Raw genomic sequence first — 10,064 nt, forward strand, 5'->3', positions numbered from 1 at the left:
AAGATGGCTAATATTACTATAAATTACTTATTTTAGTATTATTTATTACTATTAGTATATTTCACTTTTCATTTTAGTTTGTTTTAGTAATTTTTATATGCTTATATTTGGGTTTTTAATGTTTATATCTTCTTTATATCTTTATGTATTTATATCTTATGTGTTTATAAATTTTTATAACATTAAAATTTATATATAGCTTTAATAAATTTATTTCAGTTTTATTTTTAGTAATTTTAATACTTCAACTTAAACTTGCTTATGTCAACCTTAACTTCAATTAAAATGTATTTATATATATATAAACATTATATAATTTATATTTATATTTTATCAAATATTATATCAAATATTTATATTATATTTTATTTCAGCTTTATTTCAAAAAATATTTTAAAAGGCATTTTGCGTTACACACTAACCAGAATTAAATCTACCAAATAATGTCACTGTGCTCAGTGTCACTCAAATGACACCGTTTATTGTGAATAATCCATTTATAATGAATATCATGATGAAAGTCAGCACAACTTCACTTCACACGGCCCAGTGCCCTCTAATGGACGACTGTAACTAATCTGTTCCTGTTGCTTCAGACATTGATGAGTGTATCGTGAACGGCGTTATGTGCCGTAACGGACGCTGCGTGAACACGGATGGAAGTTTCCAGTGCATCTGTAATGCTGGCTTTGAAATCAGTCCTGACGGGAAGAACTGCGTCGGTAAGCGCTTAAACTGCAACTTTAACAAACTTTGAACCACCTAATATATATATGTTTTTCGTGTTTTTACACTCAGTATTTTTAAATATTCACACAAAATTAGATGCTTCACCTGTTTGATTGCTGATTATTTGATAATATACTATAAATCCTGCATTAAAGTGTTTAAAATTGTTTTAAATGTTTTATAAATCTCTTTTGGAGTTTGGGGCGGGTGGAGGGTGTCAGAAGGTCAAAATAAACATTTTTAATTAATCATTTTGATGAATACAGTTAGTCCAAGAACAAAACTGAATATCCAGCATTTGTTTTATAGTGTATTTTTTTTTAGAAACATTGAGAGTGTTTTCTTGTCCTCTAGATCATGATGAATGTGCCACCACCAACATGTGCCTCAACGGCATGTGCATAAATGAAGACGGAAGCTTCAAGTGTATCTGCAAACCTGGATTTGCGTTGGCGCCCAATGGACGCTACTGCACTGGTGAGCATTTCTGGGATTATTAAACCTAAAAACATCAAAATACTTGAGGGACAAAATAAAAGTGCGACTCTAAACACTATATTCCAAGTGTCTGTAGTCATGAAATAGTGTTTGGTGAGAAACAGATGCTAAATCACTAAAATCGAATTTCCACTTGCGCATTTTTTTAAAGTTTGACGTCAAATCTGATTTCTTCAGACGTCTTTGGTTCTCGCATCTGGTGACCATTTGTTATTTATTCATTATTCATTATTATTCATGTTGCTCGGTTTATGATATTTTCTTGAACATTTGAACACTTTCAGAGTCTTGCAATAGTGTTGTGCATGAAACATACGCTAAACTGCTAAAATCTCATTTTCAATTGCGCATTTTTGCAAGTTTGACGTCAAATCTGATTTCTTCAGACGTATTTGGTTCTCGCATCTGGTGACCATTTGTCAATGAATTCTTTTATGACCAAAATTTAAGTCGTTATTCTCTGAAAACTCTTCGGTCTCACTTGCATTTGCGTATATTTGCACATCATTGGCGCATTTTCGGCATCAATCGTAAAGTCGCAAGAACCAATGACATTTGATGTCATTGACAATAAATAACAAACTAGCTAGCATATCAAGCTAGTTTTCATATCAGTGATGTCAAATGTCTTCGTTTGTCACGTTTTGTGACCGTTTGTTATTTATTCATTATTCATTATGGACATGTTGTTCTGTAGCGATTTTACGATATTTTCATCTTCGTTCAATTCTGACAGGCATCGATGAACATTTGAACATTTTCAGTTTTGCCATAGTTATGAATGAAACAAATACTAAACTGCTAAAATCTCATTTTCAATTCCACGTTTTTGCAAGTTTGACATCCAAACTGACTTGAACTGTCTTGAGGTGTCTTTGATATTCATATCTGGTGTTCATTTGCCAGTGAAGTCTTTAATGACCAAAGTCGTTATACTCTGATCATTGACCAAAGTCGTTATACTCTGATCATTGTTCCTTCAGTGCAGCTCTTCAAAATGGCTTTGCGTATAATTGCATGTCATTGGCGCATATTTGACGTCAACAGCGAACAGTCACAAGATGCAAGAATCGTTAAAATCTAATTTCCATTTTCTTTCTTAATTTTGATTACAATTCTAATGCAACACATCTTGAGACGTCTTTGGTTCTGTCATTTATCAATGTCTTTAGCGACCAAAATTTAAGTTGTTATTCTCAGAAAATCATTCTCTCATTGGAACTTTTCAATCTCATTTGCGTATATTTGTATATCATTGTACACGTTTGACATTAGTCTTTCATGTCAGTGACATAAAATGTCACAAACTGTCGCATCCTTTGACCGTCATTGACATCTTTATTCATTATTGGCGTGTTATTCTCTAATGGCTTGCGCTATTTCCTTCTTCGTTTCATTCTGACAGACATCGACGAATGCCAGACTTCAGGCATCTGTATGAACGGGCGCTGCGTGAACACCGAGGGCTCTTTCCGCTGCGAGTGCCCGCCAGGACTAGCCATAGACGTGGACGGCCGCGTCTGCGTGGACACCCACATTCGCACCACCTGCTACGGCGCAATAAAGATGGGCACGTGTTCGCGTCCATTCCCCGGGGCAGTGACGAAGTCGGAATGCTGCTGCGCCAACCCTGAACATGGCTTCGGAGAACCCTGCCAACCCTGCCCGGCATTCAACTCTGGTAAGCCACAACGATGCACCTTCCAGTCGCGAACGATACTTTAATATTAATGCAACACATGTTAGCTTTGATATGTGTGCTAGCAGGTGGCTAATGTCATTTGTTTGTTCGCAGCTGAGTTTCAGGCGGTGTGCAGCAGTGGACCTGGAATCACCACAGACGGGCGAGGTAAGTCTGTTTTCGCTCATTTGCTAATCATTTATGAATGCTAAATGCTAACGAACTAGATTCGGTTTCTTCGCAGACATCAACGAATGCGCTTTGGATCCAGACATCTGTCAAAACGGGATCTGCGAGAACTTGCGCGGGAGCTACCGTTGCATCTGCAACATCGGCTACGAGTCCGACACTAGCGGCAAGAATTGCGTGGGTAAGTTGCTTAATTTTTTTATTACGTAACTTTTTATTAGGTAGCAAAACTTAGCTTCTACTATGTTTTAGGTAGAAAAGACTTCTTGTACAACATTGCTCTGAAACCTATGAGTAGTAGTTGTGTTTTAATGAATTTTGTTAACTTTTTGCGTATCTTTCAGACATTAACGAATGTTTGGTGAATCGGTTACTGTGCGACAATGGCATGTGTAGAAACACGCCCGGAAGTTACACTTGCTCTTGCCCCAAAGGATTCTCCTTCAAAGCTGACTCTGAGACTTGCGAAGGTTTCTTTATGACTATTTTTATTTTTTCGTTCGTTTATGTTTTTTCGTAAATTTCACATAAAATTATATACATTGTATCTTTCATTCTTACCTGTCATCCTTTTGTTCAGACATCAACGAATGCGACTCCAACCCCTGCATCAATGGTGTGTGCCGCAACGTAGCCGGTTCCTTCAACTGTGAATGTTCCCACGGCAGCAAGTTGGACTCCACCAACACCATCTGCGTAGGTAAGTACGAAAAGTCGTTTTAGGCTAACAGAAGTGTTTCCATGGTAGCAGCGAGATTGGTGGATCTCTTATGGATAGTTTAGTGCAGTGGTTCCCAACCACATCCTGGAGGCCCCCCAACACTGCACATTTTGCATGTCTCCCTAATCAAACACACATGATTCAAGTCATCAGCTTATTAGTAGAGACTCCCAAGACCTGAAATGGGTGTGTCAGACAAAGGAGACATGCAAAATGTGCAGTGTTGGGGGGCCTCCAGGACCGTGGTTGGGAACCACTGGTTTAGTGGCTATTAAATGTGTTTTTTAAAACGTTTAAAATGCAACTGCTAAATACGCAACCAAACGCTACTTAAGTTTATGATGCAACATTAGCAATAGTGGTGTGCGTGTCAATGTTTATTTTGTTTTTAGAGGTAACTGAACAGCATTCTGTTACTATTATTCATTTCTAGCCAGGCGGTTTTCATTCTTTGTCTGAAACCGAACGTCGTTTGATTGAAATTAATGGAGTATGAAGGCAATAGGTCGCGCATTTGTGCTTTCAGCATGAATGCCCACTGTGATCCCATCCCGCTAGATATCAGAGTTGGTTTTTATATATCTGCAGAAATGCAATGACTCCGCAGGGGAGCCACTCCAAATGTCAGAATGTCCATTTGTCATTGTCACGCTTTTTTGGTTGGTATTTGCTCCATGCAGACAGCATGAAAGGAACCTGCTGGCTAAACATCCAGGACGACCGCTGTGAGGTGAATATAAACGGGGCCACGCTGAAGTCCGAGTGCTGCTCTACGCTGGGGGCAGCCTGGGGAAGCCCATGTGAACGCTGCGAAATTTATCTAGCCAAGAAAATTAACATTTTGGCATTTTATAATAATAATAATTATTTATTTATTTTCCAATTTTTGGTTTTCTGTGCATTTTTCTGCAATTTTGTCCCCCAAGTATTTCTTGGTTACAAAAACACTTACAGACACAGAAAGTCAGGTTTGTAGTATTTTTTTAAGGGATTTTTCTCTGTGTTGAATAATGAGGTTATGAACCTGTGTTTCTCTGCAGATGTGAACGAATGTAAGGTCTTCAAAGGCCTGTGCACTCACGGGACGTGCCGAAACACCATCGGGAGCTTCAAATGCCGCTGCGAAAGCGGCTTCGCCCTCACGATGGAGGAGAGGAACTGCACAGGTCAAACATCAAATACTAAATCAAAGCCGACATGCGTTTCACTGCGCCGCTCACTAGGGCTGCGACAATAAATCGATGCAGAATCTATTCGTGGATTGATTCTGAGATCGTGATTCTCTCTGGAATCGATTCTGAGCTTAGATTTTAACAGCAGATCTTGTAATTCGCTTCAACCTTTTCTAATTTTATGACCGATTATTTTAGGTTCAAGTGTGTGCAAGGATTTGGAAACAAGCAGAGTACGGCTGTTTCTAAAGCGTGCAGCGCCATCTACTGTTCAAAACTAGGCTCAAAATCGAATCGAGAAAGAATCGCGATGCATTTGGAAAATCGATGCTGAATCATTTCTCAATTCGCAATGCATTTCCCAGCCCTACCGCTCACGCTGTTCCCCTCGCTCCCACAGATATCGACGAGTGCACCATCTCTCCGGACCTGTGCGGACACGGCGTCTGCGTCAACACGCCCGGCAGCTTCGAGTGCGAGTGCTTCGACGGCTACGAGAGCGGCTTCATGATGATGAAGAACTGCATGGGTGAGACTCGAACCCTGGACGTTCTCCCCGGCCTCTGAAAGCCTGTGTGTCACAGTGTCTCTCTCTCTCTCTGTCCCGCAGACATCGACGAGTGCGAGCGCGACCCCCTGCTGTGCCGCGGCGGGACGTGTCTGAACACCGAGGGCAGTTATGAGTGCGACTGTCCTCCGGGTCACCAGCTGATCGCAGAAGCTTCTGCCTGTGAAGGTACAGACCTGCTCTGCTTTACTCTAGTGGTGAAAACATTAGATAAACTGAATAATCTGAGTATAATTGTGTATAATTTTTTATTATAAAATTATTATATAATTAAAATTACTTAATTTCATTTATAAAAAAACTTTTATCTCGCACGTTAATTATTATTGAATTTTTTTTCCCCTCAGATGTGAACGAGTGTCAGCTGAGTGATAACCTGTGCAGGAACGGTCAGTGTGTGAATATGGTGGGCACCTATCAGTGCTCCTGCGACACGGGATACCAGGTGACGCCCGACAGACAGGGCTGCGTGGGTGAGAAACCTCCGCCGACATCGACACGCATCAAACTAACGATCCAAATCAGTTCATCAACTATAAACGTGCCTCTTCTCATTTTCACAGACATCGACGAGTGCACCATCATGAACGGCGGCTGCGATACTCACTGTACGAACTCGGAGGGAAGTTATGAATGCAGCTGCAGCGAAGGTTACGCGCTCATGCCCGACCTCAGGACCTGCGCCGGTAACACACACACACACACACTCACTACAGCTGCACGATTAATCGTTAAAAGATCGCAATTTCGATTCAAACACCCACGCCATCTGATTTCTAAATGACAACGATTTGCCCATGTCTATTAATAATACTAATAATAATTAAAATAATACCACACAGTATTATTTCTGTCTAACAGTCATTCATATTATCTCAGAAATACTGGAATGAAAGTTTATAGTTCGGATATAAAAACTGATGTCTATGGTAGCGATCAAAATAGAGCAAGTAATCTTTCGAAAGTAATTGGCACTTCAAATAACGTTGATTGCATCGTTTCGCCACTAGGTGGCGACAAGTGACTGTTAAAAAATGTATTTGTTATTGAATCATTCATTCAGGAGATTCGTTCAAAAACGCTGATTCATCCAGTAATGAAACAAGTTAAGTATTTATGAGTGAGTCACTGAATCATTTATTCAAACCACTTTTTCATCATTTAAACACTACAAATTGGTGTATTAAATATATTATATTTTAAATATATATATTAGGCCTATATGTGACTCTGGACCACAAAACCAGTCATAAGGGTAAATTTTTTTAAATTGAGATTTATACATCATAAATAATCTTTCCATTGATGTATGGTTTGTTAGGATAGGACAATATTTGGCCGAGATACAAATATTTGAAAATCTGGAATCTGAGGGTGCAAAAAAATTAAAATATTCAGAAAATCGCCTTTAAAGTTGTCCAAATTAAGTTCTTATCAATGCATATTACCAATCAAAAATTAAGTTTTGATATATTTAGGGTAGGAAATGTACAAAATATCTTCATGGAACATGATCTTTACTTAATATCCTAATGATTTTTGACATAAAAGAAAAATGTATAATTTTGACCCACACAATGTATTGTTGGCTATTGCTACAAATATACCCCAGCGACTTAAGACTGGTTTTGTGCTCCAGGGTCACATCTATTAAAATGTTTAATACATCATTCAAATTCAACACTTTTAAATAGACTGCAGCAATTCATCTTTTGCCATTATTTTGTTTAGCTCAGAATCGTGGGAGAATCGTGATCTCTATTGGAGATAAAAATTGTGATGCTCAGTTTATCCAGAATCGTGCAGCTCTAACACACACACACTTACACACACACACTGAGCCTCGTCTCTCCCCGCAGACATCGACGAGTGTGAAGACACGCCGGACATCTGCGACGGCGGCCAGTGTACGAATATCCCCGGAGAATATCGCTGCCTCTGCTACGACGGCTTCATGGCCTCCATGGACATGCGCACCTGCATCGGTGAGACGCGAAACTCCACTCATGTTTACATTTGTGTGTGTGTGTGTGTATATATTACTTTTAAATAATAAACATATTTAATATAATTTACTAATTTACAGTATCGTTGATTCATTTCATTAATTTATTTTTAAGAATTGTTTTTTTGTGTAATCTAGATAATAAAAATAAGTAGTAAATTAATTAAATCATCATCCTTATTAACCTCGATTCATTTTCTTTTTATAAATTATATTAATTTGTTTGTTGTATTTTTATTTAAGTAATAAAAAGGCTTGAAAGGTATTTACATTATTTCATTTTATTGCTTAGTAGCCTTGATTTATTTAATGATTTTTAAATATTTTTTAAATGTACTTTTCGTTTACTTTTAATTAAATAATAAAAATAGTAATGCTTTACTTGGAATTAAAGTTTACATTATTAAATTTTAAGGGATAAGCAACCTTGATTTACTTTATGAATTATTTTTATGAATTATTTTATTATTTTTTTGTTTAACTTTTAAATAAAAAATTATAATTTACTTTTAATTAAATAATTCAATAACTTTAATGTGTAGTTACCTTGATTTATTTTATAATTTCTTTTTTTAACGAATCATTCAATTTTTGCAATTTTCTTTTTTATTTGTATGCTTGTATCATTTCCCTTTTTATCTTTACTGTAATTTATTAACTAAGAATTTACTTTTAAGTAAATAATTTGACAATTTAATTTGAATGCGTAGTAACCTTGACTTTATTACTGATTTAATTAATTATTTTTTACTTTTAAATAAAAAATAATAATTTACCTTTTTATTTCATTAAATTTTTATTTTACTTTTAAATAAAAAAATAATAATTAGCTTTTAATTAAATAATTTGAATGTTTAGTTACCTTGATTTATTGTATAATTTATGAATTATTCAAATGTTTGCCATTTTATTTTTTATTTGTATGTTTATGTTACTTTTTTATCTTTCTTGTAATTTACGAAGTAATAATTTACTTTTAACTTAATAATTTTGTCATTATTTAATTAGAATACGTAGTAACCTTGATTTATTTTATTAATTATTTTTATGAATTTTTTTACTTGTTTAATTTTAAATAATAAATTAATGATTTAATTTTAGTTAAAAAAAAAATATTATTTAATGTTACCTTAATTTTATTCAAAGTAAGCTTGATTTTGATTTTATTGAATTTTCATATGAATTATTTTATTGCATTTATTTGTTTACTTCCAGTTTTTTTTTCTTTGTATATTTTTATTCTGATGTTTAGTCATGATAGTGTAATGCCTCTTTGATGTATTTATATGCTCGTATTATGTCCTAATTTGATCCGTCCTGTCTTGTATTTGTCCAGATGTCAACGAATGCGATCTGAATCCCAACATCTGTCTGCATGGCGACTGTGAAAACACTAAAGGCTCCTTCATCTGTCACTGTCAGCTGGGATACTTCGTCAAGAAGGGCTCCACCGGATGCACAGGTAACCCGGATTCCTCAAGTATCAAGTCCAACCTCAAATGAAAGACCTGCTGCTGTAAAGTGTTTGTTTTGCATCAGATATCGACGAGTGTGAGGTCGGTGCTCATAACTGCGACATGCACGCCTCCTGCGTCAACGTCCCGGGGAGCTTCAAGTGCCGCTGCCGCGACGGCTGGGAGGGCGACGGGATCAAGTGCGTCGGTGAGTGACGAGCGCTGATGATCGGCAGGTTAACGTTAGCGTCCTGGATGTGGTTTGAGGCTGTGTTTGCGTCGCTGCAGATGTGGACGAGTGCGTGACGGAGGAACACAACTGTAACCCGAACGCCGAGTGCATGAACACGCCGGGATCGTACCGCTGCGCCTGTAAGGAGGGATTCAACGGCGACGGATTCTCCTGCTCCGGTATCACACAACACACGCTTCTCATTTCATGTTTAATAGCCTTTGTTTTATGAAGTTATTGTATTTGTTTGTGTGTGTAATTCACTTTTCATTTGAACTTTAAATTAAATAATAAAAATAATCTTTACTTATAAAGTAACCTGAACGTAAACGAAAATGAACGAAATTTTACGTGAATTTATTTGTTCAGAAATCTATTTCATCTTATTATTTGTGTTTGTGTAATTTATTTTTTTAACTTTAAATGAAATAATTAAAAATAATCTTTACTTAAAAAGTAATCTTATAAAGTAATCTTTACCTATAAGTAATCTTTTACTTTTAATTATTTGCTATTTTTCTATTTTGTTAATTTTCCATATTTTCTTTGTAATTTTTTAGTGGTGTCAAACGATTAATCGTGATTAATCGCATCCAAAATAAAAGTTTTTGTTTACATAATATATGTGTGTGTACTTTGTATATTTATTATGTATATATGCAGACACACACATACAGCATATATTTTGGAAATATTTACATGTATATATTTATATTCATATCAATTATATCATATATAAATATATAAAATATATAAACGTAACATATCTTTCTTAAATATGTACATGCATGTGTGTGTATTTATATAAAAACCTA

General features: G+C 36.1%; 1 pseudogene; it reads left to right on the forward strand.

Moving 5' to 3' along the window:
- LOC107698245 (fibrillin-2-like) overlaps positions 1–10,064 on the forward strand; it is a 68,434-nt pseudogene that overhangs the window by 36,892 nt on the left and 21,478 nt on the right.

The sequence above is a fragment of the Sinocyclocheilus anshuiensis genome, unplaced genomic scaffold (assembly GCF_001515605.1).
Source record: "Sinocyclocheilus anshuiensis isolate Anshui unplaced genomic scaffold, SAMN03320099.WGS_v1.1 scaffold6599, whole genome shotgun sequence".
Lineage (NCBI taxonomy): Eukaryota > Metazoa > Chordata > Actinopteri > Cypriniformes > Cyprinidae > Sinocyclocheilus > Sinocyclocheilus anshuiensis.